The 26,368-nt window shown below is 41.7% G+C and overlaps 1 protein-coding gene across 4 annotated transcripts in view; it reads left to right on the top strand.

The window, feature by feature from the left end:
• The window catches only part of thsd7ba (thrombospondin, type I, domain containing 7Ba), a 681,502-nt gene that overhangs the window by 21,247 nt on the left and 633,887 nt on the right, over positions 1-26,368 (top strand). For 3 of the 4 annotated variants that reach the window (XM_078403389.1, XM_078403391.1, XM_078403388.1), the window contains exon 2: positions 22,782-22,994. The gene's annotated coding sequence lies outside the window, so the exon portion shown is untranslated. Of the gene's footprint in view, positions 1-22,781; positions 23,023-26,368 lie in introns of all 4 variants that reach the window. The other variant, XM_078403390.1, reaches the window with a different exon arrangement.

The raw sequence follows: 26,368 nt of genomic DNA, 5'->3' as shown, positions 1-26,368 counted from the left end.
GGGCAAGAAAGCACACCAATGCCTCTACTCGTGCCAACAGCATAATCAAGGATGTGTCTTACCCCGATCACTCCCTCTTCTCCCCTCACGCATCAGGCAAGAGACACAGAAGTTTCAAAATGCATATCTCCTGATTCAGAGACAGTTTCTTCCCAGCTGTGATCAGGCAACTGAACCATCCTATCACCAACTAGAGAGCTATCCTGACTTACCATCTAGCTCATTGGAGACTTTTGGACTATCTTTAATCGAACTTTACTGGACTTTATGTTACGTTGAACATTATTTTCTTTACCTGTACACTGTGCAGTTTGACTGTAATCATGTATAATCTTTTTGCTGAGTGGATAGCAGACAACAAAAAGCTTTTCACCGTACCTTGGTACCTGTGACAATAATAAACTAAACTAAACTATTACCTCCAAATTTGGACAGATACTCCAACCATGTTCCCCATCTCACCTATTCGCATCACTGAAGTGCTGCAGCTGGAATTATCTGACACGTTGAAAGATCGACAGGAAGGAAATTATATGAGGGCAATTTGGTAAGAACATTGTCTTTGCTAGAATGGGCTTGCAACGAACATTACATTTTGCTGTCTGTTTCCCTTCCTTGGACCCCCATACTAATCCTAATGAATTAGGCAGCTATCAAAGCTGGGACGATGTTCCTTGTGGCTTTTAGGACTTTTTTAGGGGGGCTCTTTTTAATTAAAAAACTGCAGGGCCTGTGCTGCCCGCATCCTGTCTCTCTTACTTGACTGCGTGCAAGGCCTGGAATTCAAAGAGAATGAAAACAGGCTAATAGTCCACTGAGCCAGCGCCAATTGGCACGCACACATTTGCGCAAATGACATTTTATTTCCCTCATGTTGCAAAACGGTTGCCTGGTTGATGCTTAGTCTTGCCGATGTAAAGGAAGCCACAGCAGGAGCATCAAATGCAGTAGATGAAGTTAGAAGAGGTGCTGCTGAACCTCCTTTTCACCTGGAAAGGCTGTGGGAACCCTGGTTGGGGGTGATGGAGGAGATGTAGTAGTCAATGTTACATCTCCTGTGGTTGCAGGGAAAATATCCGGGGAGGGGGTAGTTTGGGTAGAAGGGTTGAGTGAACTAAGGCATTGCAGAGGGAGTGGTTTCAGTGGAAAGGGGTGGGGATGGGGAGATATGACTGGTGGTGGGTTATGTTGAAGGTGGCGGAAATGTTGAAGTTGGATGTGGAAGCTGGTGGGGTGAAAGGTAAGGACCAGGAGAACTCTTGTTCCATCTAGGGGAAGGGGGTGAGAACAGGACTGTGGAACACAGAAGAGGCAGGGGTGAGGGATCAATTCACAACAGCAGGAGGGAAACTGTTTGCTGAACAAGATGTCTTGGATATCCTGGAGTGGAAAGCCCAATTTTGGGAGCATATGTGGCAGAGTCAGGGAATTGAGAGTTGGGGATGCCAGACTTGCAAGAGGCAGGATGGGAGTCAATGGGGGTGTAGTATATGTCAGTCAATAGTCTGCCCCCTGTGATGAGATCAGGGATCAAGAAAGGGGAGAGGTGTCAGAGATACAGTGGCAGTTAATGGCAAAGTTGATGAAATCAATGAGTTCTGCACAGATGCAGGGGACAGCCCCGATGCAGTTTGTTGATGTAGCAGAGAAGGAGTTGGGAAATGGTGCCAGTTTATGATTGAATCAAGAACTGTTTGCTATAACCAGCATAAATGTAGGCATAGTTGGGGCCCATGTGAATGTCTGTGGCTACACCTTTAACTTGAAGATAATGAAAGGAGTTAAATGACATGTTGATGAGGGTGAGGGCAAGTTCTTTTGTCCGATTAGTAAATTTGAAGTTCATCTGCTGCAAAATCCAGGGCAGTTAATAAATATTTAGAAAATTAGAAAAAGATGAATCATAGTAATAAAATACCAGGAGAGAGAATTGTTAAAATATCGCAGAATTGGAACTTCCAGCAAACAGAACATTTGTATAAAGCAATTCCATGATCATATCCGGCCTATGCGAATGATAGGAAGATAGGTGGAGGGGCTAGTTGTGTAGAGAAAGCAGGGACCCTGCAGGAGGATGTGGACAGGCTGGGAGAATGGGCAAAAAAGTGGCAGATAGAATATGGTGTAGCAAAGTGTGTGGTCATGCAGTTTGGTAGTAAGAATAAGGGCATAGACTATTTGCTAAATCGGGTAGAGGATTTAGAAATCGGAGATGCAAAGGGACTTGAGAGAGTTGTTGTAGGATTCTCAAAAAAGGTTAATTTGCAAGTTGAATCAGCAGTAAGGAAGGCAAATGCAATGTTAGCATTTCCAGAGGACTAGAATATAAAAACTGGGATGTAATGCTGAGATTTTGTAAGGCACTGGTCAAACTGCATTTGGAGTATTGTGAGCAGTTATGAGCCCCATATCTGAGGAAGGATGTGCTGGCGTTGGAGAAGGTGCTGAGGATGTTTACAAGAATGATCCCAGGAATGAGTGGGTTAACATATGATGAGCGTTTGACAGCACTGGGCCTGTACTTGCTGGAGTTTAGAAGGATGCGGGGGGACCTCATTGAAACTTACCGAATGGTGAAAGACCAGGATAGAATGGATGTGAAGAGGATGTGTCCAATCGTGGGAGAATCTAGAACCAGAGAGCATAGTAAAAGGACAAACCTTTAAGGAGGTGAGAAATTTCTGTAGTCAGAGGGTGGCGAATCTGTGGAATTCTTTGCCACAGACGGCTATGGAGCCCAGTCATTCGGTATTTTTAAGGTGGGATTGACAGATACTTGAGCAGTAAGGGTGTCAAGGATTATGGGGAGAAGGCAGGAAAATGGATTTGAGAGGGAAAGAGATCAGCAGTGATTGAATGGAGGAGTAAACTCGAGGGGCTGAATGACTTACATCTGCTCCACTGACTTATGAACTTTGGCACATCTAGTCCATGCTGACTGAGTTGGCATATTTGACCATTTGCATCCATGTTGTCAGCACCCATCCGATCCATACATCTGTTCAAATGGCTTTGAGAAGTCATAATTTTATTTGCTTCTGTAGCCTCTTCTGGCAGCTCATTCCAGATATGGGCTACCCTCTGAGTTAAAAGGGTGTCTCTGAAGTCTCTTTTAATATTACCCCTCTCACCTTAAGCCATGCCATTTAGTTTTATAATCCTTTATCCTGCGGGAAAACTGTGAGCATTCACATTATTCATACCCCTTATGATCTTGTACACCTAATAAAGTCATCCCTCAACCTCCTATACTCCAAATAAAATAGTCCCAGCCTATCTAACCTCTCTCTATACCTCAAGTCTGCAAGGGTGCAGAGGAGATTCACCATGATGTTATCTCCTGATGAATCTCTTATACACCCTTTCCAACTTAATCACATCCTTTAGCTGAGCAATCCAAACTGCATACAGTACTCCATGTGAGGTTGCACCAATGACTTGTACAGTTGCATCATGATGTGCCAACTTTTGTACTCAATACCCTCCTCCATACCCACTTTGGGGGAACCATTCACCTGTATTTCCTGTATTTTCTATGTTCTACAGAACTCTCCAGGGCTCATTTACTGTGTCAGCCCTTCCCTGGTGTGGCATAACAAAGTGCAACCCCTCACACTTCTGTCAGTTAAATTCCATTTGCTATCACGTAGCCCACCTTCCCAACTGACTTAAATCTTGGTGTAAGCTTAGATAATCCTCCTCACTGTGAACTGTGCATTGTTATTAAAATAAATTTGCAAAACAAAGATCAAAGAAATAGAACATAGTTTCCTTAAGATAACCACCAAAGGGCTGTGTGGAATTGTATTACCAAACTAACAGGTAAGAAACAGTTTCTTCCCAGCTGTTATCAGGCAACTGAATGGTCCTCTCCTCAGGTAGAGTGCATTCCTTACCTCCCATCTATCTCAATGGAGACCTTTAAACTATCTTTTATCAGGCTTCAATGTTGTAACTTAGTACTAAATGTCGTTTCCTTTATCTGTGCACTGTGGACGTTTTGTTTGTATTCATGTACAGTCTTTGACTTGATGGCACTCAAACTAAAGGTTTTCACTGTTCCTTGGTCCACATGATAATAATAAACATAATTAAATTGAACTGTCTAGTGACCACAAATCCAAAATGTATCTAGGGCATCAAAGAATATTGATAAAACTACATAGATTCAATTGTTGCTATTGCTGCTTCTGTGTTTGACATCATTGTGCAGTAGAGGAGCAGCAAAGATTATAAGCCTTAACATGCTCCCATGGCTATACTACAATTACCTGTATCTCCAGCCAAGCTATTTCAGGAGTCCAGAGTCCATTAACATGTAGTAAAATGTTAAGGTGCATCAAAAAATTTAAAAAAATGCTGGAAACAACATGAGGTCAGGTAACATCTGTGGAAAAAATGGAACCAGTAACTAACTTTCTCTTTCCACAGATGCTGCTATCAGACTTCTGAAAGAATCACCTCTTTCTCTTGAACCAATCATCTCTTTCACAACCCATTTCTGGAGGTGCTGCCACAAACTCTTCCTCTTAATTCTACCTCATTTGGTTATTTTGTTATTACTCTTTGGTATTTTCTTTTTGCAGTGCTTCAGGTTGCACAACTATCTTCAACATTCTGCTATGTTGTGCTTGTTGTATTTATTGTTGTCATTACAATGTCATTGAGTCATAGAGTGATACAACATGGAAACAGGCACTTCAGTCCAACTTGCCCACACCGGCCAACACGTCCCAGCTACACTAGTCCCACCTTCCTGCATTTGGTCCATATCCCTCCAAACGTGTCCTATCCATGCACTTGTCTAACTGTTTCTTAAACGTTGGGATAGTCCCAGCCTCAACTACCTCCTCTGGCAGCGTGTTCCATACACCCACCACCCATGTATACGTTTTTCTCATGAGATACATGCGAGCAAAGAATTTCATTGCACCCTGATGTATTTGACATAAACCAATCTGAATCTGAATCAGACCTGCTGTGTGTTTCCAGAATTTTCTGCATCTGTTTTGGATTTAAAGCATCTGCAGAATTAGTTATCATAAAGGTACATCCTGTTCATGAAAGAATGACAATTCAAATCCAACTAATCACTTTCTTAATCAACTCGAGTCAAGTGATGGATGGTATCATCAATAGTGATAATGAGTGACAGTTAATAATAAAGCTCTCACTGATTTATTTGGTTTGGGTCATGGTTATACAATTTAGCTCTAAACATTGCAATCTTGGGGACCCAACGTAGGAAAGCATGCTGAATCCCAGCGGTGAGATGAGAATGATTGCCCCGACATCAGGTTTTGATTGGATAGCATGCAAATAAAGCTTTTCACGATATCACGTTGCAAGTGACAATAATATACCAAGTTTTTGATTGTTTATGGTAAGCTACTAAAACTGAGTTGAGATCAGAGAACTCTCCACTTGATAGTCATCTGCATCTCAAAGGAATAAAATTATGCTGTAGAAACAAGCGATGCAGATGCTGATAGACGAAGGAAAGATACAAAATGCTGGAGTGACTCAGCGGAAGCGGCACAGTGGCGCGGCGGTAGGTTTGCTGCCTTACAGCGCCAGAGATCCAGGTTTGATCCTGTCTATGGGTGCTATCTATATGGAGTTTGTATGTTCTCCCTGTGACCCCATGGGGTTTCTCCATATGCTCCAGTTTCATCCGACACTCCAAAGACGTACAGGTTTATAGTTTAACTGGCTTTGGTAAATTGTAAAATTGTTACTAGAATGTAGGATAACGTTAATGTATGGGGTGATCACTGGTCGGTGCAGACTCAGTGGGCCAAAGGGCCTGTTTCCATGCTGTTTTTCTATAGTCGAAAGTCAAAAGTCTAATGGTCAGGCAGAATCCCTGGAGAACATGAATAGGTGACGTTTCGAGTCGGGTCTCTTCAGAATAAAATGATGCCATTAGCTTATTCCAAAAAGAGTTGTTGCTGGTGCTGTTCAGGTCACTGACCTGGGTGAAATGTGTACTAACCATGATTTTTCAGGCATTTGAAGTCAGAAGAAGTGAATTTCCATTTGATGCGACTAAGACAAAGCAGTTTGACCTTGGGCTGTTAATTACAAAATATTTGTGCCACGTGTGCCAGATGCTGACCATCTCCAATTAGGAACGAAGCAGATATAAGCTCAGAACATTATCAATTCCACTTCTTCACCATTATAATGTTTTCCTACATGCTACTCCTTTTTGTCAAGAGAGAGTTAGAGTTTTCAAGAAAGAGTTAGATTTAGCTCTTAGGGCAAAGAGAATCAAGGGATATGGGGAAAAGGCTGGAACGGGGTACTGATTTTGGGTGATCAGCCATGAACATATTGAATGGCGGTGCTGACTTGAGGGGCCGGATGACCTACTCCTGCACCTATTTTCTATGTTTTCTATGTTTCTACTCTATCTGCTATATTAACTAATTTGGTTTCTCCCCATCAGAGATATTCACTTCCTTCTACCCACCCCTTTCTCAACTTCTCCTTCAATCCACTGAAAACTAACTTTCTCTCTTTTCAGTGCTGAAGAAGTCTGACAGACCTGAAAAACTAACTTTCCACGGATACTGCCTGAGTAACTGAGTGTTTACAACACTTGTTGAAACTCCTGATGCAACTGTGTTCGTCACAGGGACACTAGAGTTTCAAAATGGTAATATACAACCTTGTTAAAGTGAACCGAGGAGGAATAAATACTGGTCTTGCAAGGAATGGCAGCACTTTCTGCTTTTATTGGATCTTCTTGTGACTGACTTACCCCCTACCCACCTAAACCATCCCATCATTAACAGTTCTCAGGTGTACAATGGTATATTTGCTTGAAATAGTCCACCTCTAGCTACACTTCAGGCATCAGTAATATCCAAGATTAATCACATGCAACATCCTATCCATCACCTCTGATGTATCATTGTTGCAATGCATACCAACTGCAAGTTTCACTGCAACAACTCAACGAGTCCATATCAGTAGCACCTTTTAGTTTAGTTTAGGATACAGCCTGGAAACAGGCCCTTCAGCCAGCTAGGTCCATGTTGGCCATGGATCACTCCTTCACACCTCCAAAACCCATCACCTCTTTTGGATGACTGTAAAATCACAGTTGTCTCATTGTTGCTGGGTTAAAGTACTGAAACTCCTGAGGCAACTTTGTTCTGGGACCTCAGAGGTTCAAAATGATAACGTGCAACCATCTTGTTAAGATTACCAGAGTAAGAATAAACGCTGTTCTTGCAGGGAATGACCCCATTTTAATGAACGTATAAAAGATTTAAAAAATAAATTTAAGTTGATTCGAATGTTGTGCTGCATTTAGCTTATATTGGATCCACTGCATTTTCTATTTTCTTTTGGTTTTCCTATTCAATCATTGGCTTTTCAACACGTTAGAAGACCTAAAAGAAGCCAAACCAATTATAAACCTTTCAAAATATGAGACAATTAAAAAAAGACTAATGATCACAATTTAAGCAAAATAATTTTGGTTAAGCATTTATGAACCGAAAATTTATTATGAGCAATTCATTTTGAGCCCAGAAAAGATAAAAAATATTTTAATTTGGTACTTTGTCCGACAGATTCTCTTTCGTCACTTAGCTCTCCACAAGGATGTCAAAATCTCAAATGAAGCTTTCTTATTTCCTGAGAAAAACCTATCAAAGCATTTTTGATCTGAAAGATGCTGTAAATATGTGAACACCATGTTCTTGATGGTGTGTGGGAGAAGGTCGTTGTTAAAATGAATAATTATAACGTGGCCTATAACTGAACAAATCTAGTTTTTATGCAAAAGTTGTAATGAAAGTTCATTGACCATGTTAATTCTGCTCTCTGCCCACACCTTTTGATTGAACTGCCATGTTTTTATTTGCTAAAAAGAGTTTTATTTTTCAAATATGCTCTTACAGCTTTACTCAAAGTTCTATATGATACATTTTGTAAGGTTATAACCTGCCTCATTAAATATGGTACACATTCAGTCTATCGAGTGTGGATCAAATGCTTGTCGGTACCATGCATTGCTGACGATTAAGGAATTGTTTTATAACTGCACCACACAATTGGATTCCATTAATTATTCCTTGCGGTGCAATCACTATTAATTAATGCTCTGCAGTATTCTTCATTCCTTAAAGGCACATAAAGATCATGAGCTTTACTTTCTTCTTCTGGGGGGTTCCAATTACACACAGTAATATCAGCAAGTTGGTGGTAACTGCTGAAATTCCGAATGCATCCTTGTTTTTGTGAACAATCTTATGATTCAATCAATCTTCTGCTGAAATACTGGTAGATCATCTGTGAAAAATAGAGTACAAGTTCCAGGTGTCCGATTTTTTTTTTAACGAGAATTTCTCAGGTTATCTCCATTGAAAATTCATAACATATCTGCTTTTGAAATTCTTAGAGGGGGCAAAAAGTGCATTTGGTTTCTCAAGTCAATGTGATGAGGTGGTGAAACCAATGACAGCCTAACAATCTGTAAAAATCATCTGAACTCACCCACCCAAATAACATGGTGCATGGTTTTCTATTACATAGTGCATATTGGTGTGATTGTAGAGAATATTTCAAATAGAGATTTACTGCAGTTGTTTGTATCAGTTACAGATGCTGCTAGATATTCCTATTTACCAATGTTAAACTGATAGTTTCTGCTGACAGGTTTTCATCTTGGGCAGTGAGTTTACTTTTGAATGAAACCATAATATATATTTTTTCTCCTATTTATTAACAAGGGAGATTTTCATTGACCCAAAAGCAGTTTTTCAAATACTGTACACATTTTGTGTTTGCTGTAGTGGGCAAAAAGGCTAATAAAAAAAAGAAAAAAAGTATTAACATAAAATCTTTCATTCTTTCATTCTTTCATTCTTTTCTGTAACTGCCCGACCATCTGGACTCTGAGCTGGTAAAGGTGTAGCTGAAATGGACTCATAAAGAATGACTTGCGCTGACAATCGTGAATGATACAGACTTTGGGATCAGGTGGATAGAAGTGTTACATTCAAAGTATTCAAAAATTTGGCTCGAATCGAAGAATCTACAACTTTCTTTGCACCTGGTTTATGCTGAAGCCCTAAAACAGGTTCTTGCTGACTATTATATTGTTAATTCAGTAGAATTGGGCGGCACGGTAGCGCAGCGGTAGAGTTGCTGCTTTACAGCGAATGCAGCGCCGGAGACTCAGGTTCGATCCTGACTACGGGTGCTGTACTGTACGGAGTTTGTACGTTCTCCCCGTGACCTGCGTGGGTTTTCTCCGAGATCTTCGGTTTCCTCCCACACTCCAAAGACGTACAGGTATGTAGGTTAATTGACTGGGTATATGTAAAAATTGTCCCTAGTGTGTGTAGGATAGTGTTAGTGTGCGGGGATCACTGGGCGGTGCGGACGGTGGGCCGAAAAGGCCTGTTTCCGCGCTGTATCTGAAATATAAAAATATGAAATTGATGCTTTCATTGATTTGACTTGCAACTTAATTAAGTAGCACTGCTTCAAAAGGTTAAATGATCCCCTGAAACCATACTGGTTTTAATATTATTTTTAATATATGTGAATAACCAATGACAGGATCTGGATATGGAGAGATCTGGATGACATGTACGCAGAGGAGATTAGTTTAACAACATCATAATTCAGCGTGGACATGTGGCCTGTAGGGCCTATTCCTGTGCTGTACTGTTCCATGTGTAAGAAGGAACTGCAGATGCTGGTTTAAACCGAAGATACTGTAAACACAAAAAGCTGGAGTAACTCTGCGGGACAGGCAGCATCTCTGGAGAGAAGGAATGGGTGACGTTTCGGGTCGAGACCCTAAGGGTCGAGACCCGAAACGTCACCCATTCCTTCTCTCCAGAGATGCTGCCTCTCCCGCAGAGTTACTCCAGCTTTTTGTGTCTATCGTCTGTACTGTTCCGTGTTACATGTACCCCTTTGAATTACAAAAAAATCATGGGATTGCCACTTCAAGAATAGAATATAACCTAACAATAAAACATGGCCTGCTAGAGAGTCTATAATTTCATGTGCTGTGATCCATTTATTAGAAGCTGTAAAATAAATTGTACTTTTTCAATGTACTGAAGCTTCCTTAGAGTACCTGGGTGTGAATTGTGTACATTCAGAATTCTGGCATTTCTGATTTATAAAAGGCCACCATGCATAGTTGATAGACTTATACCTTCAAATATTTGTAGATTAGTAGTCTTGGATCTTGCCATGCCCAGACAGAACATGTTGCTTCCTTGCTTGTTTCCCTGAATTAAGCTTCCTTCATTACTAAAGAGGACAAGGAACTGTTGACACTCTTACCAAAAAAAGGCATAAAGTGCTGGAGTAACTCAATGGGTCAGGCAGCATCACTGGAAAACCTAGGTTGGGACCTTTATTCAGACTGACGAAGGACCCCGACCCAAAGTGTCACCTACTTATTCATATTTTCCCGAGCTGATGCCTGACCCGCTGAGTTATTCCAGCACTTTGTGTTTTTCTTTCGCTTCATCACTGCCCAATATTTTTTGTAGCCCTCTGCAAACTTCTTCATAATTTACCGCATTCATAATTTGAAATAGTCAGTAATCCTTTATTACTCCCTCCTTGTCAATGCCCAAATAATATGGAAAATATGAGGATGAGCTTCTTTACAAGGGGGCAGACTATTAACAACATTTTGCCAGCATGAGAAACACTATTTGGCTTTCGCACAAATGCTCCCACTCACCTGTCAGCAATTTTGTTTTACTATCATTGATGGTAAATTTGTAATCCTTTAATAGATATGCTATATAGGTTGCAACACTTCCATTGAATTCCCTGTGTTTGCAAACTTGCGTGAAAACAATTGCTTATGATATTTCCTTGACTTTTGCCTGCAGCTGGCTGATCATATTGTATATTAATTTTTAGCCAGCAGAGAATGTGCTCCGTACTATTATCTTTCAGGTCTTAAGTTCTGAATAGCAGAAGGATGCAAAAACACAAAATTACTTATCAACATTGAACATGGAAAACTATTCCAGCATTCAGTTAACTGCAAGAAGTCTCTTCTGCGAGATTTGAAATTGTTGCCTGATAAATGAATAACAAGGTTGTGGAATAATTAATAACTTGCAGCACTTTGAGAGCAGCTGAAATTCTTTATCTGAAAATGAAATAGAACACGTTCCTATCTTTTTGGTATTCAATCATCAAACAAGATGGATGCAGATCAAATTTCCTTCTGTTATGTGGCTTTCAATCCACTTTCGCAAATGTAATCCATGATTCTTGTGCCTTAATTTTATGATACTCCTTACCAACCATCTGTGTGCACTGCTTAAATGAGATTCAATTTATGCAGAATCATGGATTGAATTGTGCTGTGGATCAACACAGTGAAACTAGTTGAGCTAAATCTGAACTTATTTGACATTTGATCCATACAGCTAACGATGAGAGATTTTTTTGAAACATCTGGGTAAGATAAAATACTAAATGAATGTGTATTTTAACTCTCTCTTTGTATTCTTGATTCTTAATTGTAAGTTATTATCTCTTTCCTAAAGTAAATGGTACTTTTTAATGGAAGGGATAACGGATAACATTTTCTGAAATTGCTGTCAACAGTCCAACTGTTTACTAAGACTGCAGCCTTTATATGCCTTGCTATTTAATTTCTTTCTCTCCTTGTGCTGTTCACATTTTGATTTGCTGAAAATCGGCATTCATTTTTTAAATGTGTAGGAAGGAAATGCTGATGCGGGATTAAACAAAAGATAGACACAAAATGCTGGAGCAACTCAACGGGACAGGCAGCATCTCTGGACTGAAGGAATGGGTGATTTTTCAGCCTCCGCCTCCATGCCTTTTTCTATGGGAAGGAGTCGTCACCACCCAACGATGACTCCTTCTCCCGTCTCCACCGGTCTCCCTCCTCATGGTCTCTCCAGAACGGCCTTCTACCCTCTCTAGACCTCTTTATTTCTAACTGCTGGCATGACATCAACTGTCTCAACTTTTCCACTCCCTTTACCTACTCCAACCTCACTCCTTCTGAACGTACAGCCCTCCGCTCACTCTGCAGCAACCCTGACATTTTAATCAATTGCCGCTGACAAGGGAGGTGCCGTGGTAGTCTGGCGCACTGACCTCTACGGGGCTGAGGCCAGGTGACAACTCTCAGACACCTCCTCCTACTTATCCTTGGACCATGATCCCACAGATGAGCACCAGGCTTTAATCACAAATGCCATTACTGATTTCATCACTTCTGGCTGTCTGCCTTTCATAGCCTCCAACCTTATCATTTCCCAGCCCCACCCAGCCTGTTTTTACCTTCTCCCCAAAATCCACAAACACAACTGTCCTGGCAGACCTATTGTTCCTGCCTGCTCCTGTCCCACGGAGATGATTTCCATGTACCTCGACTCCATCCTATCTCCCCTGGTTCAATCTCTCCTGACCGATGTCTGAGATAGCTCACATGCCCTTCATCTCTTTAATGTCGTCCGCTTTCCGAGCCCCTGCTCCCTCGTCTTTACTATGATGTTCAGTCCTCCATCCACCACCAAGGAAGGCCTTAAAGCCCTCCTTTTCTTCCTTGACCGCAGAACCATCCAATTTCCCTCTACTAACACTCTACTCTGCCTAGCGGAGCTGATCCTCACCCTCAACAACTTCTCCTTTGACTCCTCCCACTTCCTTCAAGTCCAAGGCGTAGCTATGGGCACCCGCATGGGCCCCAGCTATGCCTGCCTCTTTGTAGGGTATGTTGAACAATCCCTGTTCCAGGCGTACACTGGCCCTATCCCTAAACTCTATCTCTGTTACATTGATGACTGCATCGGTGCCACCTCCTGCACCCATGCAGAACTCATGGACTTCATCAACTTCACCACCAATTTTCATCCTGCACTCAAATTTACTTGGACCATCTCTGACACGTCCCTCCCCTTCTTGATCTCACAGTCTCCATCACGGGAAATAGACGATTGACTGACGTCTATTACAAACTCACTGACTCCCACAACTATCTCAACCACACTTGTTCCCACCCTGCTTCCTGCAAAGATTATTCCCTATTCCCAAATCCTCCATCTATGCCGCATCTGCGCCCAAGATGAGGCGTTCCATACTAGAACATCTGAAATGTCCTCATTCTTTAGGGAACAGGGGTTCCCCTCTCCCATCTTGGATGAGGTCCTTACTTGTGTCTCCTCGGTACCCCGCAGCTCTGACCTAGCTCCCCTCCCCAGAGACAGGGTCCCCCTGGTCCTTACCTTCTACCCCATCAGCCGTTGCATACAACATATAATCCTCCGAAATTTTCGGCACCTCCAATGGAATCCCACCACTAGCCACACTTTCCCATCTCCACCCCTTCCGCCTTCCGCAGCTCCCTGGTTAACTCATCCCTTCCCACCCAAACCACCCCCTCCCCAGGTACCTTCCCCTGCAACCGCAGACGATGCAACACCTGCCGCTATACCTGCTCCCTCGACTCTGTCAAGGGACTCCGACTGTCCTTTCAGGTTAGACAGTGGTTCACATGCACCTCCTTCAACCTCATCTACTGTATCCATTGTTCAAGGTGTGGACTCCTATGCATTGGTGAGGCCAAACGCAGACTGGGCGATCAGTTCGCAGAACACCTTCGCTCAGCCCACGTGAACCAACCTGATCTCCCAGTTGCTGGACACTTTAATTCTCCTTCCCATGCCTGCACAGACCTTTCCATCCTTGGTCTCCACCATTGTCAGAGTGAGGCTAAACACAAATTGGAGGAACAGCATCTAATATTTTGCTTGGGCAGCTTACAGCCCAGTGGTATGTATTGATTTCTCTCACTTCAAGTAGCCCCGGCATTCCCTCTCTCTCTATCCTTCCCATCGCACTAGCTTCTCATTTTCACCTGACAAACAACTTACAATGGTCTGTTTCTTTTATCATCGTTACTTTTTTGCATATCTTTCATTCATTGTTGTTTATCTCTCCACATCACCATCTATATCTCTTGTTTCCCCTACCACAGCCAGTCTGAAGAAGGGTCTTGACCCAAAACATCACCCATTCCTTCTCTCCAGAGATGCTGCCTGTCCCACTGAGTTACTTCTTCAGACTAGTCAGGGGAAAGGGAAATGAGAGATATAGACAATGATGTAGAGAGATATAGGAAAAATGAATGAAAGAAATGCACAAAAGTAACCAGGGAGTTGTTGAGGGAACGGTCTCTGCAGAAGGTGGAAAGGGGTGGAGATGGGAAGATGTGACTAGAGGTGGTGAAAATGGCGGAGGATTATGTGTTGTATGCGACGGCTGATGGGGTGAAAGGTAAGGACTAGGGGGACCTTGTCCCTGTTGTGATTAGAGGGTGGGGGAGCAAGGGCAGAGCTGCAGGATACTGAAGAGACATATGAGAGGTCTATAATGGAAGAGGGGAGTCCCCGTTCCCTAAAGAATGAAGGCATCTTGGATGTCCTGGTATGGAAAATCTCATCTTGGACACAGATGCAGCATAGATGGAGGAATTGGGAGTAGGGGATAGAGTCTTTGCAGAAAGTAGGGTTGGAAGAAGTGTAATTGAGATAGTTGTGGGAGTCAGTGGGTTTATAATAGATGTCAGTCGATAGTCTATCTGCTGTAATGGAGACGGTGAGATCAAGAAAGGGGAGGGAAGTGTCAGAGGTGGTCCAAGTGCAGGATGGAAATTGGTGGTGAAGTTAATAAAGTCCATGAGTTCTGCATGGGTGCAGGAGGTAGCACTGATGCAGTCGTCAATGTAATGGAGATTTGGGGATAGGGCGAGCGTATGCCTGAAACAGGGATTGTTCAATGTACCCTACAAAGAGGCTGGCATAGCTGGGGCCCATACGAGTGCCCATGCTACGCCTTTGATTTGGAAGAAGTGGGAGTAGTCGAAGGAGTTATTGAGGCTGAGGACCAGCTCTGCTAAGCGGAGGAGAGTATTAGTAGAGGGAAATTGGCTGGTTCAGCGGTCGAGGAAGAAATGGAGAGCTTTAAGGCCTTCCTGGTGGGGGATGGAAGTGTAGAGTTACTGAACGTCCAGAGTAAATGGACTTCCATATTCCGCTTGGGCAACTTACAACCCGGTGGTATGAGTATTGATTTCTCTAACTTCATGTAAGCCCTGCACTCCTTCTCTCTTCCCCACCTAAGTTGCACCAGGTTCTCGTTCTCACCAAGCAAAAAGTTAACCATGGCCTGTTTCCTTTATCATCGATACTTTTTTGCATATCTTTTATTCATTTGTTCTATATCTCTCTACATTGCTGTCTATATTTCCCATTTCCCCTTCCTCTGACTAGTCTGAAGAAGGGTCTCGACCAGAAATGTCACCCATTCCTTCTCTCCAGAGATGCTGCCTGATGGAATGACAAGGCACAGTGAAATTCTTTGCTTGCCAATGTATACATATAGCGGCCACCTATGGCACTGACGAAGTTACAAATAACTTTTGTTCTCCTCCCCTTCATAGCGGTTCCCCCATGCCGGGTCCTCATTGTTCTTCATGCTGAGTTACTCCAGCATTTTGTGTCGATGTATCCATTTTTTTAAGATGCCTTCTTTGGTTAAATACTTTACAAAATTTAAATTTTGTTCTAAAATCAGAAATGACCAGAAATAATTTCCCATGTCATTTTTGTATGTGCATTTTGCTGCCATTTATTACCCACTCCCAATTTTTCATTTTATTGAGCTGTTTGAGTGTGATTAGAAACTAACAATACTGAGAATGGAGGAGTGTTTTTGACAAGCAAGGTAGTGATTGTAGGTTTCCTTTCCTGGAAGGCTTTCTTTGAATCAGTTACGTTTTTATGTCAATTTGAAAAATAGGTTTTCATTTTTACCAATATCAATTAAAAAAAAATGTTTTTAGGTTAAACTTTGTATAAAGCCATCTGTGATGTGGAAATTCTTTCAAGATTATTCATCCTGGATTGCTCATTCAGTACATGATCGAGTCAACAGTAGCCAAGCGAGCGGGCAGATAGAGTGCAGCCTGCAGTTGCTACACAGAGTGGCAGTGAAAGGAACTGACAGCATTGTGCTGGGCCAGGCTGATTCCCTACATCATCGATTCTGTGCCACCGTGAGAAAATAAAAAAATGCATATCTCCTTAGGCCAAGACCAGGCTTTTCAGAGACTTGAGACTTAGAAGTTGCAAGATGGCGCCGGAACATGACAACTCTTTGCGTGCTATCACAGAGGATGATCTACTTACAATTGTTTCACGCTGTAACTTGTGTGGGATTATACTCATAGTACGGTTTGAAAGGATAGCACTCAAAGCAAGCTTTTCATTGTATCTTGGCACACGTGACAATAACAAATTAAACTAAACATTGCCGTTTATCTACAAATTTTTGAAAAACTTGATTCATTTCTCAACTGATAAAAGTAATTGTAAAATAAAGTAACATGTTAAGCAGGCATAAACAGATTTGTTTTTATATTATGTAATTAATTTACTGATAATTATTTTATCGCACCTACAAGCAGTTTAAGGGCACATGTTCACAATCTACTTATTCATGGCCTCTACAGAATTAGGTTTGGTTATTACAAGGTGCATCTGACTTATTTCCCTTGTTTTAGATTTCTCCAATTTTCGTCTACTTTGATATGCTGCAGTTTAATTAAATGCGCAGACTGGGATTTATTCACTGCCAATTCCCAATGTTCACAAACAGTGAACGGCAATTTAACAAATTGCAAATTTATGTTACTCCTCATTTTATTGTTTCCATCCAACTGAATGTGTTATACATTTTAAAGTAACAGTTTTTAATGTGAATTTCACGGCTATTGCAAGTAATATTCTTGCTATTGGCAAAGTTAGCCTTGCTAACTTGACTTGTGAAGGAAGGAACTGCAGATGCTGGTTTATACTGAAGATAGACACAGGGTACTGATTTTGGATGATCAGCCATGATCGTGTTGAATGGCGGTGATGGCTCGAAGGGCCGAATGGCTTACTACTGCACCTATTTTCTATGTTTCTATGTTTCTAAAATGCTGGAGTAACTCGGTGGGTCAGGCAGCATCTCAGGTCAAAAGGATTAGGTGACATTTCGGGTCTGAAGAAGTGTTCTGACCCGAAACGTCACCTAATCCTTTTGTCCAGAGGCGTTGCCTAACCCACTGAGTTACTGCTGCATTTTATGCAGTTAATTACTTGTGATACTGTTATATGATTGATTCAAAAACAATCATACCAATCAAACCAACCTTGATGTTATCATTATCCAGAAATTTAATTGGACCAGGCATATTAACTTAATGTCCTCGTGCAGCTCAAATGCAGAATATCACGCGTTGAGTGACTCAACTCCTGAGACCCCAAAACATTCCACTGTCCACAAGACTTTGGAATAACCTCCACTGCCTGGATATATGTGGGTCTTGCATGTCCCAAAAAACTCTGCTACATCCACGATGAAGCTGTTTGCTTAATTGACATGAATGGTCATTCCTTTCACTGCCAGCAGACAGTGGCAGTAGTATGTAACATCCACAGAATATCGTACAGTTAGCTGCCCAGACTCATCTGACAACATTTTCCAAACCCACCAAGAAAGATCAGTACTGTTGAGTAAGGAGTTCCAGGATTTAGACCCAACAATAATGAATAATGATATATTTCCAAAGTAGGGTTCTGTGCAATTCTGCTTACTTTTCATTGCACTGAGACTGTGGTGTCATTAGCTGCAATATGTTTCAGTCGTGAAATGTGCTTTTGGTATATTTTGGTGGTATTTCTGACCATGGGATTTTTTTAACCTGGGTGCAAGGGATTTTTTTGGGAGGGAAAAGTCTGGGATCTGCACACAATGGAATTGAGGATCATTGCCTTTGTGCATTAAAATTAAGGTTGGGGTTTGTCATGCTCAGTAGCTGCATTGTGATCATGTAAAATGTGGCCAAAGTTTAATTAGACAACTCTTGTCCATTCCAAATGTGGTTAGGCACCAATTGTAAATAAGAGGAAAAAGGGACACACTGCAGGCAATTCACAAATCACAACAATTCACTGTGCAATTCACGACCATAGAATCTGCAAAACTCTCTTCCAAAAGTGTTAATTCACTGATTAGCCACTGTTGTAATGTAAGAAAGGTTGCTAAGTGCAAGTTAGGTCTTCTGCTAATATGCACATTGAAAGAGCCTTCACTCAACAACAGTAAAGTCTCCTTTTTTGCTAATAGTGAAATATTACATTGGCAACACATGTCACTCAAAGGTTTGGCTGAGAACTCAGCAAGTATTCATCTGCTTCACTTTTTGTTTAAATATTTTCTTTATATGCCAGTGTTGGATTTTCCATGTTTCTTTAATGAAGACCAACTTTCCATTCCTTAACAGTTGGAATTACATGATTTGTTGTGACGCCAAGAGGTCATTCAGCTCAATTGATCCGGCAGCTAATAAAACTGCTGAAGCATAAAATATTTCTTAGAAGAGTGATGCTGCTGCAGAAATGGAGGGACCATTGAGGGAGGACTAATCAATGTTTTTCAAGTGCACACAGACAACCAGTGGGAGACTTGGCCTCAAAGACTTCTGCTATTTTAGACGTCAATGTTGTCGCTTAGTTTTGGTTCGAGGAATTATATCGATTAACAATAGACTGGCATTTATATATTGCCTTTTATACCCATTGACCATTCCAAATACGCATCACCACAATTTTGTGATGCAACTTTAAAGAAATAAAATCAATATTGTAATGCATGAACAAAGTAGATAATTTTACACAGAGCATAGAATAGTACAGTACAGGATCAGGAAACTTTGGCACACTTCGTCAATGCTGACCATAATGCCAATTTAACCACTCCCATCTGACTGTAACATGGTCTATTCCCTGCCTGCTCATGTACCTGCTTAAATGCCTCTTAAACATTGTTATTGTATCTGCTTCTTGCACCTTTCCCAGCAGTATGTTCCAGACACCTACTGTACCACTCTCTGTCTAACATGCATATATATAACAGTATATAACAGTATATAACAGTATATAACAGAGCTTTATTTGTCATTCGGTACCGAGGTACCGAATGAAACTACATAGCAGTCATAAAAAAAACCCCACAAAACACATAACCCCAACACAAACGTCCATCACAGTGACTCCAAACACCCCCTCACTGTGATGGAGGCAACAAAACTTCCACTCTCTTCCCCACGCCCACGGACAGACAGCTCGTCCCCGACCGACCCGCACAGTCCCCGCAAGGGGATGGAAGTCCCCGCGGCCGAATCGCACCGGGCGCTGAAACGTCTCGCGGCCGAGCCGGGCGATGAAAGGCCCCGCGACCAAACCTTGCGCAGCTAAGTCCCGTGGCCGAGCCGCACCGGGCGATGTTAGGTCCCGCGGCCGAGCCGCACCAGCGATGAAAAGTCCCGCGGCCGAGCCGCACCAGCGATGTAAAGCCCCGCGGCCGAGCCGCACCGGGCGATGTTAAGTCCCGCGGCCGAGCTGCACCGGGCGATGTTAAGTCCCGCGGCCGAGCCGCACCAGCGATGAAAAGTCCCGCAGCTGAGCTGCACCGGGCACTGTTAAGTCCAGCGGCCAAGCCGCACCGGGCGATGAAAAGTCCCGCGGCCGAGCCGCACCGGGCACTGTTAAGTCCAGCGGCCAAGCCGCACCGGGCACTGTTAAGTCCAGCGGCCAAGCCGCACCGGGCGATGTAAAGTCCAGCGGCCAAGCCGCACCGGGCGATGTTAGGCCCCGCAGCCGAGCCGCACCCCGCGCCGTGAGGAAGAGAAAAGTTTCCCCCACCACCCCCCCACCCACACCACCACCCCCCCACCCACACCACCACCCCCCACACATACACAACCAAAAAAAAAAATACAAAAACCATCCCAACACCGACACACAACAAAAAAAAAGGAAAAAAGACGAACAGACTGCTAGCGAGCCGCAGCCGTTAGGCGCCGCCACTTCCGCCACATGCATTGCCTACTATCTCTTTTCACTCCGCACCTTAAATCTATGCCCTCTGATATTTGGTATTACCATCACACATGCAATATTTGCACATAATGTCCAAAAAAGCAATTTGACTAGAATGCAATACTGTAAATGATAGCATTTTTGTTTATGTTTAATTATTTGATTCAATCAGTAAGGAACAAATGGTGGCAATATTTTCAGAGAATTTTGAATCATTTGACTCATTGATGAAATGGAAAAGTAGCCACATTTGAGGCGAAGTGTTATGAATGTCAGCACATGGATTTTCATTTTAAATGGTGATGCAGAGACGAGTGGCGTTAAATGCTGATACAAAAAAAAGGTTCAAAATTGTTTCATAGACTAGTTTCTGGACAGATAACTTACATTTTATAAGTGATGTTACATATAGTGATGTTACTTTCCCCATCCCATTCAATAACACTCCCACAGCTATAAACCAGCTCATCTCATATGCTATAATCAGTCTTGAAAGGCCGCTCATATGTAGTGATTGCTTTTCATTTGTGCCTTGACTGCTGAGGCACAAACCTCGAAAGCATCATTGACAAAACAAAGTGAGAAAATTAAAAGGAAACCTTGCCGCCAACAGTGATCATTGATAGGAAGTTAACAAACCATGGAAACCCAACCTGTATATATAATTTCATCTTAGAATAAATAGTAATCTAAGAACGAATCATAATTTCTATTCTAGGTTTAAAATTTCACCTGTAATTTATTCTTTCTTTATCATTCATTCTGTGAAGCATATAATTGAATATAATGGCTGCATGTTTAACCAGGGACTGAGCTTCTGCACCATGCATTTGACTGTATATCATGCTGTGTACAGAGTTTTTCTTACAACCCATTGCTAGCTAAAATTGATCTCAATCACTACCTTTTAAATTTAGATTCCCTATCTTGTTTTCAAACTAAACAGGTTGACTAACACACTTTAAAAACACGTTGACAATCTACAATCGACCCTCGTTATTATGGACCGCTTTACAATGGATTTTGTTATAGCTGACGGAGCGTTCCCACTGTAATCAGACATCACTGTCTCTATAAAAACATAGGCTGCTAGTTACACTGTGAATTGCTTCGATCGACACTTGTGCAATGACACTCTCTGAAACATGTAACAAACAGCCTTTGGTATCTTCAGCTTGCAGTAACAAAAATGCATTTTTAGATGTTAAAAAAACTTTTATTTGAAAACAACTTGTTGTTTCAAGGAGTGACAGCTAGGTGGTTGGTGTGAATCCCCTACTCGGTTATAGCGGACAACAGGTTATAACAGACATAATTTCCTCCCCAATGGACAAAAAGCTGGAGTAACTCAGCAGGACAGGCAGCATCTCTGGAGAGAAGGAATGGGTGATGTTTCGGGTCGAGACCCTTCTTCAGACTGAAAGTCACGGGAAAGGGATACGAGGGATATAGATGACGGTGTAGAGAGATATAGAACAATGACTGAAAGATATGCAAAAAAGTAATGATGATAAAGGAAACAGGATATTATTAGCTGTTTGTTCGTTGAGAAAGAGAAACTGGTGCGACTTGGATGGAGGAGGGATGGAGAGAGAAGGGAATGCAGGGATTGCTTGAAGTTAAAGAATCAATATTCATACCACTGGTTTGTAAGCTGATCAAGCAAAATATGAGATGCTCTTCCTCCAATTTGAGTTTACCCTCACTCTGACAATGGAGGAGACCTAGGATAGAAAGGTCAGTGTAGGAATGGGAAGGAGAATGAATGTGTTTAGCAACTGGGAGATCAGGTAGGTCCAGGCGAACTGAGCGAAGGTGTTCAGCGAAACGATTGCCCAGTCTACGATTGGTCTCGCCAATGTATAAGAGTCCACATCTTGAACAACGGATACAGTAGATGAGGTTGGAGGAGGTGCAAGTGAACCTCTGCCTAGTCTGAAAAGACTGTTGGGGTCCCTGGAAAGAGTTGAGTGAGGAGGTATAGGGACAGGTGTTGCTGCATCTGCGGTTACTGGGGAAAGTACCTGGAGAGGGGGTGCTTTGGGTGGGAAGGGATGTTAGGCAGAAGTTCACTTGCACCTCCTCCAAACTTTAATTCTCCTTCCAATTCCCACACTGATCTTTCTGTCCTGGGCTTCCTCCATTGTCAGAGTGAGGCTGAACACAAATTGGAGGAACAGCATCTCATATTTCGCTTGGGCAGCGTTCAACCCAGTGGTATGCATATTGATTTATCTAACTTCAAGTAATCCCTGCATTCCCTCTCTCTCCATCCCTCCCCCACCCAAGTCACACCAGCTTATTTTCCTCACCCAACAAACAGCAAACAATGGCCTGTTTCCTTTATCATTGTTACTTTTTTGCATATCGTTCTTTCATTGTTCTATATCTCTCTACACCATTGTCTATATCTCTCGTTTCCCTTTCCCGTGCCTTTCAGTCTGAGGAAGGGTCTCGACCAGAAACATCACCCATTCCTTCTCTGCAGAGATACTGCCAGTCATGCTGAATTACTCCAGCTTTTTGGGTCAATCTTTGGTTTAAACCAGCATCTCCAGTTCCTTGCTACACATTCCCTCCCTTATGTTCCATTATAATGAGGGTTACCTGTAACTTGATATATTTACCACATTTAGGACGGACTCTTTGCTATTTACATGTTAATTAAATAACTATTGTAATTGTAAGCCACATTATCAATAATACCTCCCACTATGCAAAATATAGCTACAAAATATAATATTATTGAATAGATTGTAATTGTCTCAGCTTCCTAAACAGTAGGTTTAATGTGTTTTTTTAAAATTACAGCTAACTTAATGGTCCCACTGGCGTTCTAATGGTTCTCTGACCCAAGAAGTGTGAAGATTATCTCCTAAGACATGTACGACCCTCAGCGATTGGAAGTTCATGTTGCCTAAAGGAAGTCCCAGTGGATCAATGACTAGATAATGTTTATACTGAAGATCAGCTCAAAAGTCATAAGTTGGAACAGGCTGGATATCAAAACATTCTGGTGCAATTGTAAGTGAAATTCCATCCAGCTTTTTGGGTAAGAGCCACTTCAATCGCTAAAGTTATCTTTAAAAAACATATTTTAATATCAATTAAATTTTACAAAAAGTCTAGAAACAAGGAACTGCAGCTGCTGGTTTGCACAGAAGGACACAAAGTGCTGGAGGAAGTTAATGGGTCAGACAGCATCTCTGGAGAACATAGATAGATGACATCACCTCTCCTTCTCCAGAGATGCTGCTTGACTTTGTGTCCTTTTCTTACAAAAAGTCTGACATTTTGTCATTGTTGTTCTTTCATCTGTTCAAACCTACAGTAAATGCTTGAACTCCATGAGCGGTAACATAACTATACAAGATATTAATCCATATTTCATCATTTAAAAGATTCAGTTAAGTGTTAATGTCTACTGTGATTTAAAGGAAGATCCTTTCCCACGATGAAAAACATCCACATACAGAATTATTGATGTACAAAATTCCCAGTGTTCTAGTAAAATGGAAATGTAAATGCATGAAATCTTTCAATGTGTAGAAGACCTCATTTTCCTATGTTTATATACTTGCCATTTTAATTATGCATGCTTTAGTTTGATTGTATTGAAAATGTAATTGTAATAAAAAACACTTAAAAGATGTTTTGGGTGTTTTTTGCAGCACATCAAACATTGTTATCCTCTTGGCTTAAAAAAAAGGACTAATTTATTTTTATCTGTTTGTATAAATTTGTAGTTTGGGTCACTTTCATGGCAATTAATGCAAGTAGATGGTTATTGCTACCAAGCTAAATTCCAAGCAATCAAAGGAAAATCTTGCCTGCAAATTGTCTGCGAACACCCATACATGTGTGAAAAAGTTTAAGGTTTAAATATAAAATAGCTTTTTTAGTAATTTTGTGGCATATTAATTTCTCTGGCCTCTCTCAACCCCGCCAATCCGGAAGAATGTCCTATCACATTACAAAGCCATTTTGATGAGGATTAGAAAGACTTCCATAGCCAATTGACACTATATGATGTAAGTAACATAAGTTGAAACTTAGCTGTAGATCGATGGCACACAAGTCACCACTGAGGACAACACGGAGGTCATTTTATTTTGATGTATTTACATTGTACCACATTTAATAGCCTGAGCTACTTTCCTCCTCCACTCGATACATGCACATTTCCAGTAATTAGAAAAGCTGATGTGAATAGAGTTCCTAATTAAACTTCAAAGTTCAGCTATCTGTACAATTTAATTGATTACAACACTTATCTGAAATGATTACACTAGCTGAAATAATACGACTTTGTTTTAAATTACTACTCCATGTAATATTTTAGTACTTTTATAATACCGCATTGACCGAACATTTTGGATAATCCAGCAGCTGGATCCATAGGCATGTGTCATACTCCAAGTAGATTTACAAGGATGTTGCCAGGACAAGAGGGTCTGAGCTATAGGGAGAGGTTGAGTAGGCTGGGACACTATTCCTTGGAGCGCAGGAGGATGAGGGGTGATTTTATAGAGGTGTATAAAATCATGACAGGAATAGATCAGGTAGATGCACAGAGTCTTTTGCCCGGAGTAGGTGAATGGAGGACCAGAGGACATGGGTTTCAGGTGAAGGGGAAAAAAAAATTGGAATCTGAGGGGTAACTTTTTCACACACAGAGTGGTGGGTGTATGGAACAAGCTGCCAGAAGAGGTCGTTGAGGCAGGGATTATCCCAACATTTAAGAAACGGTTAGATAGGTACATGGATATGACAGGTTTGGAGGGATATGAACCAAACGCGGGCAGGTGGGACTAGTATAGCTTGGACATGTTGGCCGGTGTGGGCAAGTTGGGCTGAAGAGCCTGTTTCCACACTGTATCACTCTCTGTGATTCCAAGTAACTTCTCAGTACAAAATTTTGGAGCTGCTTGTTATTGACTGGTTTAGGTTAGTTTGGATTGGTTTTGTCAGTGCTCAATCAAGATGTTGCAGGGAAAATCCAATGGGAACAGGATATTCTATCCTGGAGATGAATGCTTGACCTCAGATTTGTGTCCTTCAGATGTTCACTTAGAGTTGTCATTTTTATGAAACAATAAAATTGTCTGTTGTAGAGAAATTTAATGTTCCGTTCAAAAATGTTTTCAAATCATTCTTGTTTATGCAATCTAGATACTATTCTTTACGGTTTAGAAGGTAAATTCCTAAGATCACAAGAAATAGGAGTGGGAATTAGAGATATGACCATAAATCTGTTAATTCCATACATTTTTGCACCAGAAGGTAATCTCTTTTGAATTGGCTTCATGTTAATAGTATTCATATAAATATTCGCTATTGCCATTAATTCTTCCAAAATCCTAGGAAGGGGCCTCACCTGCATCCCTTCCATTTCCCACACTTCTACCTTCACCCTACCTCCAGCCAAGTCAGAATAGGGATAGAGGTTCTCTTCTCTTTGCCTTTCACCCCAACAGCCTTTGCATCCAGCACATCATTCTCCGATATTTCCACCAGCTGCAATGTGACATCTCTATCGCTCGCAATTGTCCCTCCCCACTCCTTTCTACATGACTCCCTGTTTTATTCACCAACCCCCCCCACTCCCCCAGGCACTTTCTCCTGCATCTGTAGGAGGCATAACACTTGTCCTTACACCTCCTCACTTATCATTATAAAACGGCTCTTTCAGGTCATGCAGAGAATTATTTGTACCTCCTCCGACCTTGCTCATTGTATTTGATGCAATTGATGTGGCCTCCTCCACATTAGTAAGACCAAGCACAGTCTAGGTGGCTGCTTTGCCCGAGTACCTGCTCTCTGTCTGTTCTGGATATCTGGAGTTCCAGTTTGCAAGCTATTTTAATTTCGCTTCTCAAACCGAACAGCACCTCATATTCCGCCTGGGTGGTCTATGACCCGATGGCATGAACAATGAATTCTCCAATTGCAGGTAACCTCCTCCCACTCTGTCCTTCTTGCTCTTCTGATTTAACCCGGACCTCTCACACTTACCCTTCTATTTGCCATTCTACTCAGCCTCCTCCCCCATCGGCCAGTTTCTTTCCCCTTTCCCATGCACCCCATCATCCACACTCTCCTCCCACTGGGATAGAACTAGTGTGCGGGTGATCGCTGGTCAGCGTTGACTTGGTGGACCGAAGGACCTGTTTTCACACTGTATATCTAAGCTAATAACAAGAAGGTTGCATATTCATTATGATGAGACCATATTTTGTTTCTCCAAAACCTGCGACCAGATCTAATGTCTCTTTGTTACTCTGTTTAGTTGATACATGGATGATCTGTTGTTTCCTTAACTTTATACTTTTCAAGAATATGAGAAAATCAAAGCTAATAGATGTGGACTCTGCCATAAATTTGTACTTTTACTATGA

The sequence above is a fragment of the Rhinoraja longicauda genome, chromosome 8, assembly GCF_053455715.1.
Source record: "Rhinoraja longicauda isolate Sanriku21f chromosome 8, sRhiLon1.1, whole genome shotgun sequence".
Lineage (NCBI taxonomy): Eukaryota > Metazoa > Chordata > Chondrichthyes > Rajiformes > Arhynchobatidae > Rhinoraja > Rhinoraja longicauda.
Note: the sequence above shows the minus strand (reverse complement) of the source record. Positions and strands in the feature narration are given on the sequence as shown.